The sequence below is a fragment of the Schistocerca cancellata genome, chromosome 8 (assembly GCF_023864275.1).
Source record: "Schistocerca cancellata isolate TAMUIC-IGC-003103 chromosome 8, iqSchCanc2.1, whole genome shotgun sequence".
Taxonomy (NCBI): domain Eukaryota; kingdom Metazoa; phylum Arthropoda; class Insecta; order Orthoptera; family Acrididae; genus Schistocerca; species Schistocerca cancellata.
This window is the reverse complement of record NC_064633.1, coordinates 191,290,806-191,307,362: the sequence shown is the minus strand read 5'-3', so window position 1 is coordinate 191,307,362 and position 16,557 is coordinate 191,290,806. Positions and strand designations below refer to the sequence as shown.

At 41.9% G+C, this 16,557-nt stretch overlaps 1 protein-coding gene and 1 pseudogene across 1 annotated transcript in view; one reads left to right on the top strand and one right to left on the bottom strand.

The window, feature by feature from the left end:
• LOC126095461 (leucine-rich repeat-containing G-protein coupled receptor 5-like) overlaps nt 1-16,557 on the bottom strand; it is a 1,115,085-nt gene that overhangs the window by 477,100 nt on the left and 621,428 nt on the right. The gene's annotated exons all lie outside the window — the stretch shown is intronic.
• LOC126096027 (5S ribosomal RNA) lies at nt 11,777-11,894 on the top strand (annotated as a pseudogene).

Sequence of the window (16,557 nt, the reverse complement as noted above, 5' to 3'; positions counted from 1 at the left end):
AAGAGTTAATATGAATTTAGTATACCAGTGTGTGGTAATTACATGATGGACAGGATTGTGGTATGAACGTAATTTCTTTGGGTAAAAACTGAATCTGTTGGTTGTGGTTAATTTCTTCTTGCTTATGTTTCAATGTTCTTCGTGTGTTATTTTATGAATGCAGTGTTGTATCCAGTCTCCCAATCTTGGCTCCATATTTTATGTGTTCCGTGAGATTACAATCTCACATTTTTTCAATCGTAAATAAGGCACCAGCTCAGTTATAACTCACGTATAATATGCTGAAATTTCAATGAACAATCTTAAAATAAATTTCCAAATATAAACTGATTTCTTTCTTTTTATTTAAATTCTCCTTTTATATATATATATATTACCGGTTTTGTATGACTATTAAAAGATTATCATTAATGTTAGTCTGCTTGGTAAACCTAGACTAAATATCTAATGAAACAGTTGCCCAGTAATCCACGGTTAACGTCCCCAGACAGATCACGGCTTTTAACCCACTTTCATTGTCAATTAGCACCGATATCAGCATACAAAATTAAAGTTACAACGTTACACATGGCGACCCTGTTCTGTGATTCCGCTAGACTCTGGAATCTCTGAAATGTTAGATTGCGAGCGTGTTATAATCTTAATTTTTTTTTCCCTACAGCGCTCAAACAACTTCTGCGTTGTTTCCGAGCAGACTTTCAAAAGATTCACGGCGTTGTTGATCGGCGTTGCGTTGTTTCTCTAGTTTTGTTTTTCATATTTGTGTGTTTTATATGTCTGTGTGTTTTTTTTCTCGCTTGTAAATTCCACTGTTTCGATCAAAGATAAAAATTTGTTTTGCGTGGGAAAAAGTGTGTACTAGGTTGGGTATCTTTCGTGTGACTGTCGTAATTTTTGGGGGACACATTTATTGTGATTAGTGTGTTGCGTACTGAGTATAAATTGCACTAATGCAAACACGTAACCAAGCTAAAAGTAAGCGGTCCAACAACTTAAGCAACATGGACCAAGGGGATAATTTGATTTCCAATATTAACGCGTCGGGCGGTTCCGAAAATGCAATGGGGAATACTTCAGACGAAATGCAAAACAGCACGAACGGGCTCACATCAGAGCCAGAAATTAATTTGCCTCTAACTAACCCAATTGATGTAGCAGAACTCATGAAAGCCTTATTGCAACAAAATAAAGAAAACGCAGAGAAATCCGAGAAATCGATCCGCGAGCTAGGCGAACAAATGACGCAGAAATCAGAAAAATCGTTCCGAGAACAAAAAGAATCATCCGAAAAATCGATCCGCGAGCTAGGCGAACAAATGACACAAAAATCTGAGAAATCGATCCGCGAGCTAGGCGAACAAATGACGCAGAAATCTGAAAAATCGATCCGAGAGCTAGGCGAACAAATAGACGAAAAACTAATCCAACAGACAAATAAAGTCGACAAGTCGATGCAGAGAGTGTCCGATGATATCTCACAAAGAATAAACAATCTGGCAAGTGAGATAAAAAGTGATATTATGAAAGAATTAGGCCGTACATTTGAACAAATCGATGATCGTCTGCAAGCCTTAGAACAGAGCAAGCGGAGGGGCGATGCCGAATCTAAAGAAAGCGAAGAATGGCTACTTAGGAATTTCCAAGAGCTGAGGGAAGAATGCCAAAGGGAGCACCAGCAGGTACTCTCGAGGGTTCAAGAGGCGGAAACGCATTGTCCCACGTCCGTTAGCAACACAATAGCGGACAACAGTTTAGCGATCCACGCGTTGGAACAGCAAGTAGAACAATTGAAGCAGACTGGGGCGGAGGACAAGAGACAAATTGATGATAAGATTGCGGCATTAGCGGACATTGTAGGCACGATGAAGCTGACGGAAAGCGAGAACAATACTACACCGGTAGCGGCCGCAGAGACCGAAGAAGTGCGTTCGCTTCTGAGATTTCAGAAGGGACAGTTCGAAGTGAACAGGCAAAACAGAGCTGTAACAGGCGAATTACAAGAACGCGTGGCGCATCTGGAAAACGGCATGGCGTGTGATTCCGAACTCGTCAATAGCATTAAAAATAGCCGTACGAACAATGCAGAGAGGGACTCCGGCCACGAGGGAGATTTTGACGACAGGGAAGAATGTAATTTGAGGGGCAGACATGAGAATAATAGAAACATTCAAGGGCCTCGCCAGGAGGAAATGCGGGGATTTGATTTCAAACATTTCCTTACGGTGAGAAAGTTTGAGATATTCCGAAATTCGCAAAAAGGAATACATCCACGAGCATGGCTCGAGCAATTTGAGTTCTGTCTTCCTCCCGACTGGGCAAGTTCACATAAGATAGAATATATGTGTGGCTATTTGGAAGGCGAACCCGCGATTCGCATGAGGTCGGCAGCGCGTCACTGCAACTCCACTCGGGAGTTTCGACAAGCCTTTCTGTCCGCCTATTGGTCGGAAGCGGCACAAGATAGGGTCAAACATGGCATAATTATGCTGCCAAATTTGAACCAGTCTGGTTTCGGCAGCCCTGCACGCCTATTCGACCACATGCTGCAGGCAAATCAATTCCTATACGACCCATATGGGCCTGCGGAACTAATTAGGATATGCATCACCAAGTTGCCGATGCACTTGCGGCACGTCATTCTTGTGGGACGATGCAAAGAGGACGTGGAAACGTTTAAAACAATTCTCCAAGAGTTGGAATATAATACAGCAGAATGCCCGCCTAATCAGGCACAAAGTTATTACGGGGCACAGCAGCGCGACCGCAGTTGTGGCCGTATTACTAATCAACGGCGTGACTGGTCGTCGCGACGCGAACGGAACAATAATCGGGACCGGCCGTACAGAAACTGGGGTAACAGTCGCGAACACAGGTGGAACAACAGAAATGATCGAGGACGTGGACAAGATCGTGAACGCTACAGGTACGGCAACCAGAATCGATACTACGATGAATACGGTGGGAATAGGACTACAGGCGGAGCACCTCATGATGTTGAAATTCGGCCGGCTAACCCTAGACATAATCCAGCAAATGGAAATGAACGAAACCGGCAATGACAAACGATCAGCGCAGAAGGCGCCCAATCGGAACAAATGATCGACATGGCAAATGAGTAGAAAGGACAGTGAGAAGTAGAGAGGACGGTGAGGAGAAAGAATTGATTAGTTTACATTTGTGATAAATGCATTTTGAATAATATGTTGATAAAAATTAATGATAAAGATGTTTCTATGTGATGGATTGAAGTGATGTTTTAATTTTTTTCTCTCCTTGTGCAATTAGGATTTAGTTTGATTCAAACGTGAAGATAAAAGGTTTCTTTGTGAACGAGTAAAATGCTGTTTATGTTTTTTTTGTGTGTAAATTGAAAAGAGTCGCTCCTGAGGAAAGCAAGATCGTTGCTGAATTAGTGCATAAACTCAGGGGAATATCCGATCTGGCAAACCCAGGTCCCCAGCTGTTAGTAGCCTTGTTTCCGATTTTCTGCTTTCAGTGCTACTATCTATCTATTACTATTCTATATCTGTCAGTATAAATGAGGATCTCTTACTATAGTATGCGTGCTGTATGAATATTTTAAGATAGGAGAACTCTGAGAAAGGAATGAGTAAGTTTGGAATCTTGAAAACAGGATGCGATAATACGATTGTTGAACCATTGGCTTCCAATATGCGATGATATGTTAATATTGATGATATATGTCTTTTTTGTTCTTTATAGCTGAGTACGTAAAGTGCTGTCTGTGGATTTCGTAAGTATATTGATTCCCTTCAAGGTGAAAGAAGAATTGTGGTTTGTGTAATTTACGTGGCTCTGAAATATTATTGTGGTAGTCAAATACGAGCAGCTTTTCAGCAAATGGAGAATGGAACTGAAATATGGATCCTTTTTGTAGTCTTGATTGATGTTGAGCCAAAGCCTAAAAAATTATTCTGCGTTAATACTTGTCCTAGAAAAGCGACGTTTATGTGTTTTGCTGATGCTGTGAGCATTACAGCTTACTGTTTTCGCTGGTGCGGGATGCACTGCAGCCTATACGATTTGTACTGAGGAAATTTCCCTCTTGAAGGTAGAGGATGATTAAATAATTTTGATTATGGGAACGAAGGAAAGCTTGGTTTAAGGTAATAAGGATAAAGCAAAACATTTGTCATTTAAACTACAGGAGGATTCGGATCTTTTGTGTCTGTTGTAAGTTCAATATGTTAAGATGATACTGTTTTACAGAATAGAGGTGACCACAATTTTGCCATTCATGAGAAATGAATCCAGAATAACCACAACAGGCGAAATAACTGATTTGGAAGCGAAAGGTAACGTAAAGAAGGAACGAAATCGCAGCAAAATGGGTAAGAAAATGTAATATAACCTGTATAATTCAAATATTTTTAACCTTCTCAGAGTCATCTGCGTGATTAATTGTTGTGATAACGTAATTTTAGGTGAAATTTTCTTACTGTTTTATGTGTGAATATATGAGTATGATAAATGTATAATTGCGAGTCTCTTTTCAGGTGTGCGAACTGGTATAAATGTTTTGGCGTGTAAATAACCATTGTTCTTTTTAATGTGTATGTTTAAGGAAAGTTCTCCATATTTATCATGTGACAAGACGTATGCCGTGAGCGTCAAGAAGAGGACGAATTAGAACAATGTTGTAGTGGTATATACACGGTGTTGAAATAGCATTGAAGTAGCTTATTGGCTTAACTAGTAGTGGATAGAAGTAGAATATTGAGTAATGCATGTTTATGGGTAGTTAGTTTGTAGAATAGACAACAGGTGTGCATGTATGTGTGTGTAAATAACATGTGAACCCTATGCTGTCCTGACCTATACTTGCACAAGGCATAATCCTATTCATTTTAGTGAATTAATAAATAGCATTTGATTTATTAAAACGTAAGTGAACCACATTAGTGATGTGGATTTAAATATTATATTGTCAGTTCATTTAAACTTTTATTTTTATACTGTCAAGTCATTTCACTTCTATTTTTTTTACATTGTCAAGTCATTTAAATTTTATTTTATATTGTCGATTCATCTAATTTTTTTATTTAAAAAAAAATATTAAGTCTCACTTTGTTCTTAAAAATTGTGAAAGACAATACTAAGTGGTATTATGTATGACATTGTGTAATCACATAAGGATGATGAAAAATTTCTGTGAATGCAGTTGAGAACGTGAAAGCGAACCGGCAAAACTCTTAAGAGACAGCGGGAGCAGCCGGACTAGTTGTAAACTGGCGGGTTTCCCAGCAGGACACGCTGTCAGCCAGGCCACTTTGGGAGCGCGGCCGACAACAAAAGAAGGTACGCGGCAAACACTTTCCCTTGTACCTGGAGCTAATGGGCGGCCGCCCCGGGCGACCCTTCCTCGAGGCGATGACCTGAGATGGGCGAGCGGTCCACCGCGCGGAAATCCATCTGCTGGCAACGCACCACACGCACGCGACCGTGACGAGACGGCCGCGGTGAAACAACACAAGGGGCGTGGAGCCTTTTGACAGGTACTGCCCAGAGAAACTTGCAGACGTCAACGACGCCTATCGACATTTCCTGATGGATGCCTACTGTCAAGCGACAGTAAATCATGGTTCGATGTTCTCTGGTCGCTAAGGGTGGCACAAAAGAAGAGCCATTAAGTGTCATCCTTGCCCAGGAATATCAAACCGGCGAGCCAATTGAGGATAACCCAAGAATGTAACAACACAAAGGGCGTGGAGCCTTTTGACACATACTGTCCAGAGTAACTGGCAGACTACAATGACGCCTATCAACATCTCCTGACGGATGCCCACTGTCAAGCGACAGTAAATCATGGTTCGATGTTCTCTGGTCGCTAAGGGTGGCACAAAAGAAGAGCCATTAAGTGTCATCCTTGCCCAGGAATATCAACCTGGCGTGTCAAACGAGGATACCGCACGAATTTGACAACACAAACATGGAACCAAATCGAGATGACGTGACACGGGAGAAACTTCATGAGAGGGCAGAGACGGCGGGATCGCACGCAACAGATGGACAAAGAAATCCCTACTGACAGCTGCGGCGACGAACCACCCCTCTTTCCCCTATATTGTGCCTCGGAACAGTGGAAGTACTGAGTGTGTCAGTGAACAGTGATTATACGGTTCTTAGTCCAGTGCATATACGTGTGTTTCTGTGAGAGAAACTCTGACTCGTGTGTTTTGCAGGAGTTCGATTTATTGGTGTTTATTAGACTGACTCTTGTATTTTGCAGGTGTTCTATTTATCTTTTTTAGACTTTGACTCTTGTATTTTGCAGGTGTTTTATTTATAGGTGTTTTTTGTTTTGTTTTAGATGTTGACTATTGTACTGTTTTATTTATCAATGTTTGTTTTTGTGTGATGTATTAGATTTGTGATATTTTGTTTCGTAAATTCATTGCTGTGGCATTGCTTCGTTTATCAGTCAGATAGCTTTTTATTCTCATTGAACTGTGGCTGGCTCAAATGGCTCTGAGCACTATGGGACTCAACATCTTAGGTCATAAGTCCCCTAGAACTTAGAACTACTTAAACCTAACTAACCTAAGGACATCACACACACCCATGCCCGAGGCAGGATTTGAACCTGCGACCGTAGCAGCGCCAGAACCGCACGGCTACCGCGGCCGGCATTGAACTGTGATCGATTAGCCTTTGCATGGGGCATATTTACTGTGAGGAACCCCTTAAGGGTAACAATCACATAATTATTGTAGTTTCAGTATAATGACACAGTGCTCATTGTTTGCTAGCTAATTGAAATAGAGTAGAGTGATTAAATGAGTGCCACATAGTTATGTTAATTTTACAAATTATTAGTTTTATACGATATAGAATTTTTTTGCGATAACCACTTTGTAAAACATGTGTTTTCTCTTATCATTTTGTTGCTTTTGCAGATTGTGCATTGTTATGTTCTGCTTTTTAATACCGATGTTATTTGATGTTCTTTTTTAATTGCTGTGGCACCTTTGCTATTTTCATAAATTTTGCTTGTTAATAAACAGTCATAAATTTTCCTGTGATCAGTTGGCTCTTGCAATGAGCAAATACTGGTGAACTCCATAAGGGTAACAACCAGAAATTGTTTTCATATTAATGACACAGGAACCATTGTTTTTACTTGCTGACCGAATTAGGTCTACACTACCTTTTAAATAGGTGTCACAGATTGTGTTTTTTTTTCTGTTTGAAATTGGTAGATTCTAAAGATATGTTGAAATTATTGTGTTTTAGCAAGTAGCTGGTGTCCTTTTGCCTTTTCTTTTACACTTTTGGTTTAAGTAGGGTGTGAGAAGCCTGCTTGGGAATGTCCTAGCATGGCCAGAAAATTCCCTGCACAGTCTTTTCCCAGAGCGTTGGGGTTATGAAAGGTCTCTGTTGGATTCCTTTCATGTTTAATTTCTTAAATCTGTTGCCATTTATGGAATAAATTCCTCTTCTAAATGTACTGTGGCGTTTCTGACTATCTGGGAGGAGACTGAGCAGTGGAACGTGTTACTTTTACACATAAACAAGAACGATCTGTCACACTACAACACTTTAAAGCACAGTTTATATGTAATTCTTATATGTAATTCATGTCACACAGTCTCATACGGAACCTACATCCGCTTTCTTTTATATACAGTATATGATAAGATACTGTCATCCCCCTTCCCTTTTGTGTGAGAGGATGAATGAGCATATGTATTTCTAGTTGCATGCTTGAGGGTAGCAGACAAGGCTGTCTGCTAGAGAACAGTAGGACCAACGTCGGAACAGGTAGCTACGCTTCCTAAAAGCAAAGAGGTTTCTATCCTTAGTATGGTCCTGTCCGTCCGTTGTCATGTTGGTATAGGAAGCTGCCCCTCTGGCCACTTCCGTTGGTCTTTGTGAGCCACCCTCAGGAAGCACGCTCGGCAGTAGGGCAGTTGCAGTGTGGCCGTGGCGAGCGTCTGAAGTGGTAAGATCTCCGGCTAAGCGCGTGTCTGTTAAGTCCGTAGGACAATGGATTTCTTAAGTTCAGCCTAACTGAAAATTTAATCACCTTTATTTCGGGTTTAGGTCTAAAATATCCGATGTTATCTTAAATTGCAGCGCAATATAATTCTCGTGGGAAGTTCACATTATTTTCCGGTAGTTGCTTTGTTGCTACTTTGTGAGTAAAGTGGAACTACGTGTTGATCAGTAACTCTAACTAAGATCAATCTTAAATGCGAATGCTTGTGTGATTATAACGTCTCGTCTTGACTATATTTTCAATATAGCAACTTTTCTTTATGTTCAGCCCACTTGGGGTATACTTTGCGAGACCACTACCACGTGCTTATATAACTGTTTGACCCATCAGGTTTATAGTAAGACGTTAGTAACCAGTTCAAGGTTTTTCTTTTGTCAATTGCTTTTCGATCTAATTTATTTTAATTATCAAAATTATTGTGGAGTTGTACGCTTTGTGTAAACCAAGTTGACCACGTGAAGCATGTGGTGTAATCATCAAAGTAGCCCTCAGCTATTCTTTTTGCGAAGATTTCACAAAGAGTTAATATGAATTTAGTATACCAGTGTGTGGTAATTACATGACGGACAGGATTGTGGTATGAACGTAATTTCTTTGGGTAAAAACTGAATCTGTTGGTTGTGGTTAATTTCTTCTTGCTTATGTTTCAATGTTCTTCGTGTGTTATTTTATGAATGCAGTGTTGTATCCAGTCTCCCAATCTTGGCTCCATATTTTATGTGTTCCGTGAGATTACAATCTCACATTTTTTCAATCGTAAATAAGGCACCAGCTCAGTTATAACTCACGTATAATATGCTGAAATTTCAATGAACAATCTTAAAATAAATTTCCAAATATAAACTGATTTCTTTCTTTTTATTTAAATTCTCCTTTTATATATATATATTACCGGTTTTGTATGACTATTAAAAGATTATCATTAATGTATGTCTGCTTGGTAAACCTAGACTAAATATCTAATGAAACAGTTGCCCAGTAATCCACGGTTAACGTCCCCAGACAGATCACGGCTTTTAACCCACTTTCATTGTCAGTTAGCACCGATATCAGCATACAAAATTAAAGTTACAACGTTACAATGTAAATTGGCCAAGAAATTTTCCAGGCTTCTGGTAACAATGTAAAACAATGACTTGTGTAGCTTTATATTTGTTTAGTGTATACAGGGTGTTACAAAAAGGTACGGCCAAACTTTCAGGAAACATTCCTCACACACAAATAAAGAAAAGATGTTATGCGGACATGTGTCCGGAAACGCTTAATTTCCATGTTAGAGCTCATTTTAGTTTCGTCAGTATGTACTGTACTTGCTCGATTCACCGCCGTTGGCCCAATTGAAGGATCAGTACGTAGCATCAACAGGTTAGTGATCATCACGAACGTGGTTTTGCAGTCAGTGCAATGTTTACAAATGCGGAGTTGGCAGATGCCCATTTGATGTATGGATTAGCACGAGGCAATAGCCGTGGCGCGGTACGTTTGTATCGAGACAGATTTCCAGAACGAAGGTGTCCCGACAGGAAGACGTACGAAGCAATTGATCGGCTTCTTAGGGAGCACGGAACATTCCAGCCTATGACTCGCGACTGGGGAAGACCTAGAACGACGAGGACACCTGCAATGGACGAGGCAATTCTCCGTGCAGTTGACGATAACCCTAATGTCAGCGTCAGAGACGTTGCTTTTGTACAAGGTAACGTTGACCACGTCACTGAATGGAGAGTGCTACGGGAGAACCAGTTGTTTCCGTACCATGTACAGCGTGTGTAGGCACTATCAGCAGCTGATTGGCCTCCACGGATACACTTCTGCGAATGGTTCATCCAACAATGTGTCAATCCTCATTTCAGTGCAAATGTTCTGTTTACGGATGAGGCTTCATTCCAACGTGACCAAATTGTAAATTTTCACAATCAACATGTGTGGGCTGACGAGAATCCGCACGCAATTGTGCAATCACGTCATCAACACAGATTTTCTGTGAACGTTTGAGCAGGCATTGTTGGCGATGTCTTGTTTGGGCCCCAAGTTCTTCTACCTACGCTCAATGGAGCACGTTATCATGATTTCATACGGGATACTCTACCTGTGCTGCTAGAGCATTTGCCTTTACAAGTACGACACAACATGTGGTTAATGCACGATGGAGCTCCTGCACATTTCAGTCGAAGTGTTCGTACGCTTCTCAACAACAGATTCGGTGACCGTTGGATTGGTAGAGGTGGACCAATTCCATGGCCTCCACGCTCTCCTGACCTCAACCCTCTTGACTTTCATTTATGGGGGCATTTGAAAGCTCTTGTCTACGCAACCCAGGTACCAAATGTAGAGACTCTTCGTGCTCGTATTGTGGACGGCTGTGATACAATACGCCATTCTCCAGGTCTTCATCATTGCATCAGGGATTCCATGCGACGGAGGGTGGATGCATGTATCCTCGCTAACGGAGGACATTTTGAACATTTCCTGTAACAAAGTGTTTGAAGTCACGCTGGTACGTTTTGTTGCTGTGTGTTTCGATTCCATGATTAATGTGATTTGAAGAGAAGTAATAAAATGAGCTCTAACATGGAAAATAAGCGTTTCCGGACACATGTCCACATAACATATTTTCTTTCTTTGTGTCTGAGGAATGTCTTCTGAACGTTTGGCCGAACCTTTTTGTAACACCCTGTATATTAAAAATGTGTAGCTTACGTAAATCTGAATATTTATTACATCATTGCGTAAATACAGGGTGTTACAAAAAGGTACGGCCAAACTTTCAGGAAACACTCCTCCCACACAAAGAAAGAAAGGATGTTATGTGGACATGTGTCCGGAAACGCTTAATTTCCATATTAGAGCTCATTTTAGTTTCGTCCACCTACGCTCAATGGAGCACGTTATCATGATTTCATTGCGTAAATGTATGAAGCATGTAAGTATTTACACGTTTTTGGTAGCAATGTAAAACAACGACTTATCTTTATACAGTAAAATAGATTTATTTTTATTTAGCGTATATATTACAAATGTATAGCTTACGTGCATCTGAACATTTACTATATCATTGTGTAAATGTATGAAGTAAACTGATCAAGAATTTTTGAGATTTTTGCTAGTAACTGTGTCGTATCAACGTCACTCTCCGCGCCACCACTTAAATTTCCCGACGTTGTGTGCGACAGCACGGCATCGCGCCTCTCCTTCACGAGTCCGCGTCGTCCGTGCCTGATCAAGGACGTCGACGTCGCCAGTGGCGGGACTCGGTGGGAACAGGAAGAGGGCTCTAGACCGTGAGCTTTCGCCACCGAGGGGAGAGGATGCTTTCATCGGGGTACAGACCAGTGGTGCTACGGTGGAATCTTCACCAAGCTTTTAGTCAGTATTAGTTGACAATTGGCCAGAGTAGAGAAGAAACGGTGTGTTGTAAAGAGGCGTGGAGTAGGAATTGCGGAGTTTATGGGATTTCTGTGTTTACAAGTGGCATGGGAAACTGAATGGATTTCTTATCTGTGCGATTAAAGTTCAGGCAAGGGGTCACTCTGGGGCGTGGTATTTATGGATGTTTAGTTGCTGTCATTTTTTCATAACTGGTTTAGTTTAGCTTAAGGAATGGTGTTTATGCATGTTAAATTTAGAGCCCACAGAGTGCTGAGTGCGTGCTAGGAGCTGCCTGAAATTGGGTGACTTGACAACATGCGACATATTCTTGACAAATATTCATTGTCAAGTTGCCTGGTAAAATTGTGGGTGGCTTATGCCCGTTTAGCCAACGGCCTTGCCGCAGTGGTAACGACGGTTCCCGTCATATCACCGAAGTTAAGCGCTGTCGGGCTGGGCTAGCACTTGGATGGGTGACCATCCAGTATGCCGAGCGCTGTTGGCACGGGGGGGTGCACTCAGCCCTCGTGAGTTAAACTGAGGAGCTACCTGATTGGGAAGTAGCGGTTCCGGTCTCGGAAACTGACATACGGCCGGGAGCGCGGTGTCCTTACCACATGCCCCTCCATTTCCTCATCCGGTGACGACTGTGGGCTGAGGAGGACACGGCGGCCGGTCGGTGACTTTGGGCCTTCTTGGCCTGTGCGGGAAGAGAGTTTTGTGCGTTTCATAATTTTCCTCTGAGTCGATATACAGGGTTAATCTAAATGATGGACCCATTTTAAAAACTTCGTATTCATTCAAGTACATATCCAAAATCTACATGCTTGATAGTAATGAGAAGAGGAAGTTTCAACGTTTTTTAATAATGTTTGATATCAATTTAAGAAATTTAATAATTTGTAATAATTTGCAGTTAATTATTTTTTATAATTACTTAATAATTAGAAATGTGATAAATGGCTGGCCGGGGTGGCCGAGCGGTTCTAGGCGCTTCAGTCTGGAACCGCGCGACCGCTACTGTCACAGGTTCGAATCCTGCCTCGGGCATGGATGTGTGTGATGTCATTAGGTTAGTTAGGTTTAATTAGTTCTAAGTTCTAGAGGAGTGATGACCTCAGAATTTAAGTCCCATAGTGGTCAGAGCCATTTCAACCATTTTGTGGTAAATGTTATAAATGTTCAGTGCGGCCACCGTTGACTACACGGCAAACATCGACACGGTAGCCAAACTCGTCCCACACACGTGAAAACGTGTCTGCTGTTACTGAGTGCACGGAAGCAGTGATCCGGTTCCGCAGATCGTTGAGAGCGGTTGGCAGAGGCGGGACGTAAACAGCTTCCTTCACATAACTCTAAAAGAAATAGTCGCAGGTTGTGAGATTAGGAGATCTCGGTGGCAGAAGTGCAGAGCCAGGTCCTCAAGTCCCATGCGACCAATCCAGCCCTGAGGAGGGTTGTCGTTTAAAAAGCCTCATACATCATGGTGCCTATCCTGTTGGAAAATGAAATCCTGGGAAGCCTCCATAACTTGAGGGAACAGCCATTGTTCCGATATGTCCAGGTATATGTGATTCCCGTTATAGTTCTCTCCGCAAAGAAAAATGGTCCATAAACCTTTGTAACGGATACGGCACAGAACACGTTGATCTTTGGTGAGTCTCTTTCGTGTTGCAATGGTCAATGTTGGTTTTCCAAACCCATATGCGAACATTGCATCTGTTGACTTTTCCTGTAAGGTGGAACGTCGTTTCATAATTACACGCTGTACAGATGTGTCATCCTCCATCTCTGCTAGCACATAACCACAACATGCGAGACGCCGCACTGCAATTTGCAACTCACATTTCGCGAACTCAAGAAAGCAGAAAACCTTGTGCTCCACAGTCGCCATCTCACTCACAACTGACAGTGAAACGGAATGACGGCCCTATTACCACGCGAACTCTACCGGCCGCTTCTGAGATCATCACCACCCGCCCGCCGCCGCCCTCCAAAAACTTTGAAACTTCCTCTTTTCATTGGTATAAAGTTTGTTCATTTTGGATTTGTACTAGAATACATGCGAATTTTTGAAAATTTAGAATAACCCTGTGTATGTTATTTGTTCTTCGTTTTCGGGCGACAGTCTGTTGCTTTCTTGACTGCGATCTGACTTAGTCTGGTATCACTAGTCGTGCCTGTTACATGTATTCTTGTGACTTCTTGTCAGTAAGGGGAACGACAAAGTGTGTTTGTTGCACAACAAGGTCCGGGAGTTGCTGCATTAAATAAATCTGTAAGAAACGTTCTCTGTTGTAAATGTTTGTGCTGTAGTGTTGGTTATTTAACTTTCTGGGGAATCTCAGTCAATATAAGGTTTTCGACGAACGTATAAGTAACGAAGTTTAGTGGAGAAAGAGACAAACGTAGCAGACCTGTTATCGCAGCCTTATATATATTCAATTTAAGTAGATGTCTAGATAAGTGAAGCAGGTTATTTTGTGTTTGACTTTCTCCAATGTTTTAATTGTGCTAATGAAGATTGGTAATTTCTCAATGAAAACTCACTAACGGAGCAAGTAAAGCGTTCAAACGTTCTTGGAACGGTCAGATTTTGTTAAATGTTTTTAGTGATGTCTAAATTTTCCTGTATTCTCTCGCAACCCAGCACCACCAACCATTGGGATTCTATCCTCGCAACAGTAACGTTTCCTTGTTGTATGATTTATTTGCATATATGTTTAAAGATGTCTAGCATATTTCCTCCATCCAAATGTTAATTGAGTATCATGTAAAAATTTGAAGCAAATCTGTCTAGAACTTTTTTACTTTATATAAAGTTATATCTGCATTTATATACAGTTTTAAAAAATGTGTGATGACTATCCCCCTGTGATTTTGCATTAGACTGAAAAAATTTGAAGTAAATCTGGGAATTAGTTTTGGAGATTTTTGGTAACAATGTTGAACCACGGCTTGCGTATTATATACATATATATAGCTCTATATATTTAGCTCTTCTTGAGTATTCCGCTTCGTAAAGATGCTGAACTCTCTGGGATGAGGGACGCAGTAACTCTTCATACTACGTGCGATGAGCAGTCATATGAGATATTCCTACATGACATACCGAGCTTCTTGTACTTACGGTGGGTTGTTCAACTACTGGACGTAAAATTTCCTCCTCACATATTAATGTTGCATCATCATATTGTGGCCCACAACCCTCGCATCGAGGGCGATGAATATCTGCACTCGTACCCGTTGCCCCCTATATACACTGCCGAAAAAATATCGCAGCACTAAGAAGGAGTTGTGCGACATAAATGAAAGTTGATACGCGTGTTTCTACATCTTAAAGATGATCTATGTTCAGATTTCGCTCCAGTAGAATAAGAGTGGCGCTAATAGCGCCGGTATGGGGACGCGAATTAGGTTTGCTTTAAATACGAGGTGCATTCAAGTTCTAAGGCCTCCGATTTTTTTTCTCCGGACTGTAAAGAGATAGAAACATGCGCATTGTTTTAAAATGAGGCCGCAGTCATTGTCAATACATCCCAGAGATGGCAGCACCGTACGGCAGATGGAATTTTACCGCCAGCGGCGAGAATGAGAACTGTTTTAAATACTTAAAATGGCGACGTTTTCCTTACTTGAACAGCGTGCAATCATTCGTTTTCTGAATTTGCGTGGTGTGAAACCAATTGAAATTAATCGACAGTTGAAGGAGACATGTGGTGATGGAAGTTATGGATGTGTCGAAAGTGTGTTTGTGGGTGTGACAGTTTAATGAAGGCAGAACATCATGTGACAACAAACCGAAACAACCTCGGGCTCGCACAAGCCGGTCTGACGACATGATCGAGAAAGTGGAGAGAATTGTTTTGGGGGATCGCCGAATGACTGTTGAACAGATCGCCTTCAGAGTTGGCATTTCCGTGGGTTCTTTGCACACAATCCTGCATGACGACCTGAAAATGCGAAAAGTGTCATCCAGGTGGGTGCCAGGAATGCTGATGGACGACCACATGGGTGCCCGTGTAGCATGTTGCCAAGCAATGTTGACGCGCAACTACAGCATGAATGGGACTTTCTTTTCGTCGGTTGTGACAATGGATGAGACGTGGATGCCATTTTTCAATCCAGAAACAAAGCGCTAGTCAGCTCAATGGAAGCACACAGATTTACCGCCACCAAAAAAATTTCGGCTTACCGCCAGTGCTGAAAAAATGATGATGTCCATGTTTTGGGACAGCGAGGGTGTATTCCTTACCCATTGCGTTCCAAAGGACACTACGGTAACAGGTGCATCCTACGAAAATGTTTTGAAGAATAAATTCCTTCCTGCACTGCTACACAAACGTCCGGGAGGGGCTGCGCGTGTGCTGTTTCACCAAGACAATGCACCTGCACATCGAGCTAACGTTACGTTATCTTCGTGATAACAACTTTGAAGTGATTCCTCATGCTCCCTACTCACCTGACTTGGCTCCTAGTGACTTTTTCCAACAATGAAAGACACTCTTTGTGGCCGCACATTCACCAGCCGTGCTGCTATTGCCTCAGCGATTTTCCAGTGGTCAAAACAGACTCCTAAAGAAGACTTCGTCACTGCCATGGAATCATGGCGTCAGCGTTGTGAAAAATGTGTACGTCTGCAGGGCGATTACGTCGAGAAGTAACGCCAGTTTCATCGATTTCGGGTGGGTAGTTAATTAGAAAAAAAATCGGAGGCCTTAGAACTTGAATGCACCTCGTACACACCGTAACAATCATGAGTGTTAGTTACCTTTGAGATTGGATGTTGTGAGTTGATGTTAATCAAGAATGCCTTTAAAGCGACAAAGACGCCATTATCAACACCTCACTGAGTTTGGACGAGGCCTTTTAATAGGGCCACGAGAAGCTGGATGTTCATTCTGCAATAATGCAGAAGGACTTGGCAGGAATGTAGCCACTGTACGAGTACATGATTCCTAGCAGCGGTGGTCACGAGGACGTAGAGTCTGAATAAGACCGGACTCCAGACGGCCACGTGGCAATACCGACAGGGAAGGCAATCGTGTTTGGTGTATGGCTCTGACGAATCACACAGCACCTGCAGCAGTAATCTGAGCAGCAGTTGGCACCATAGTGACGCAACGAAATGTTACACATCAGTTACTTCAAGGACAGCTCCGAGACAG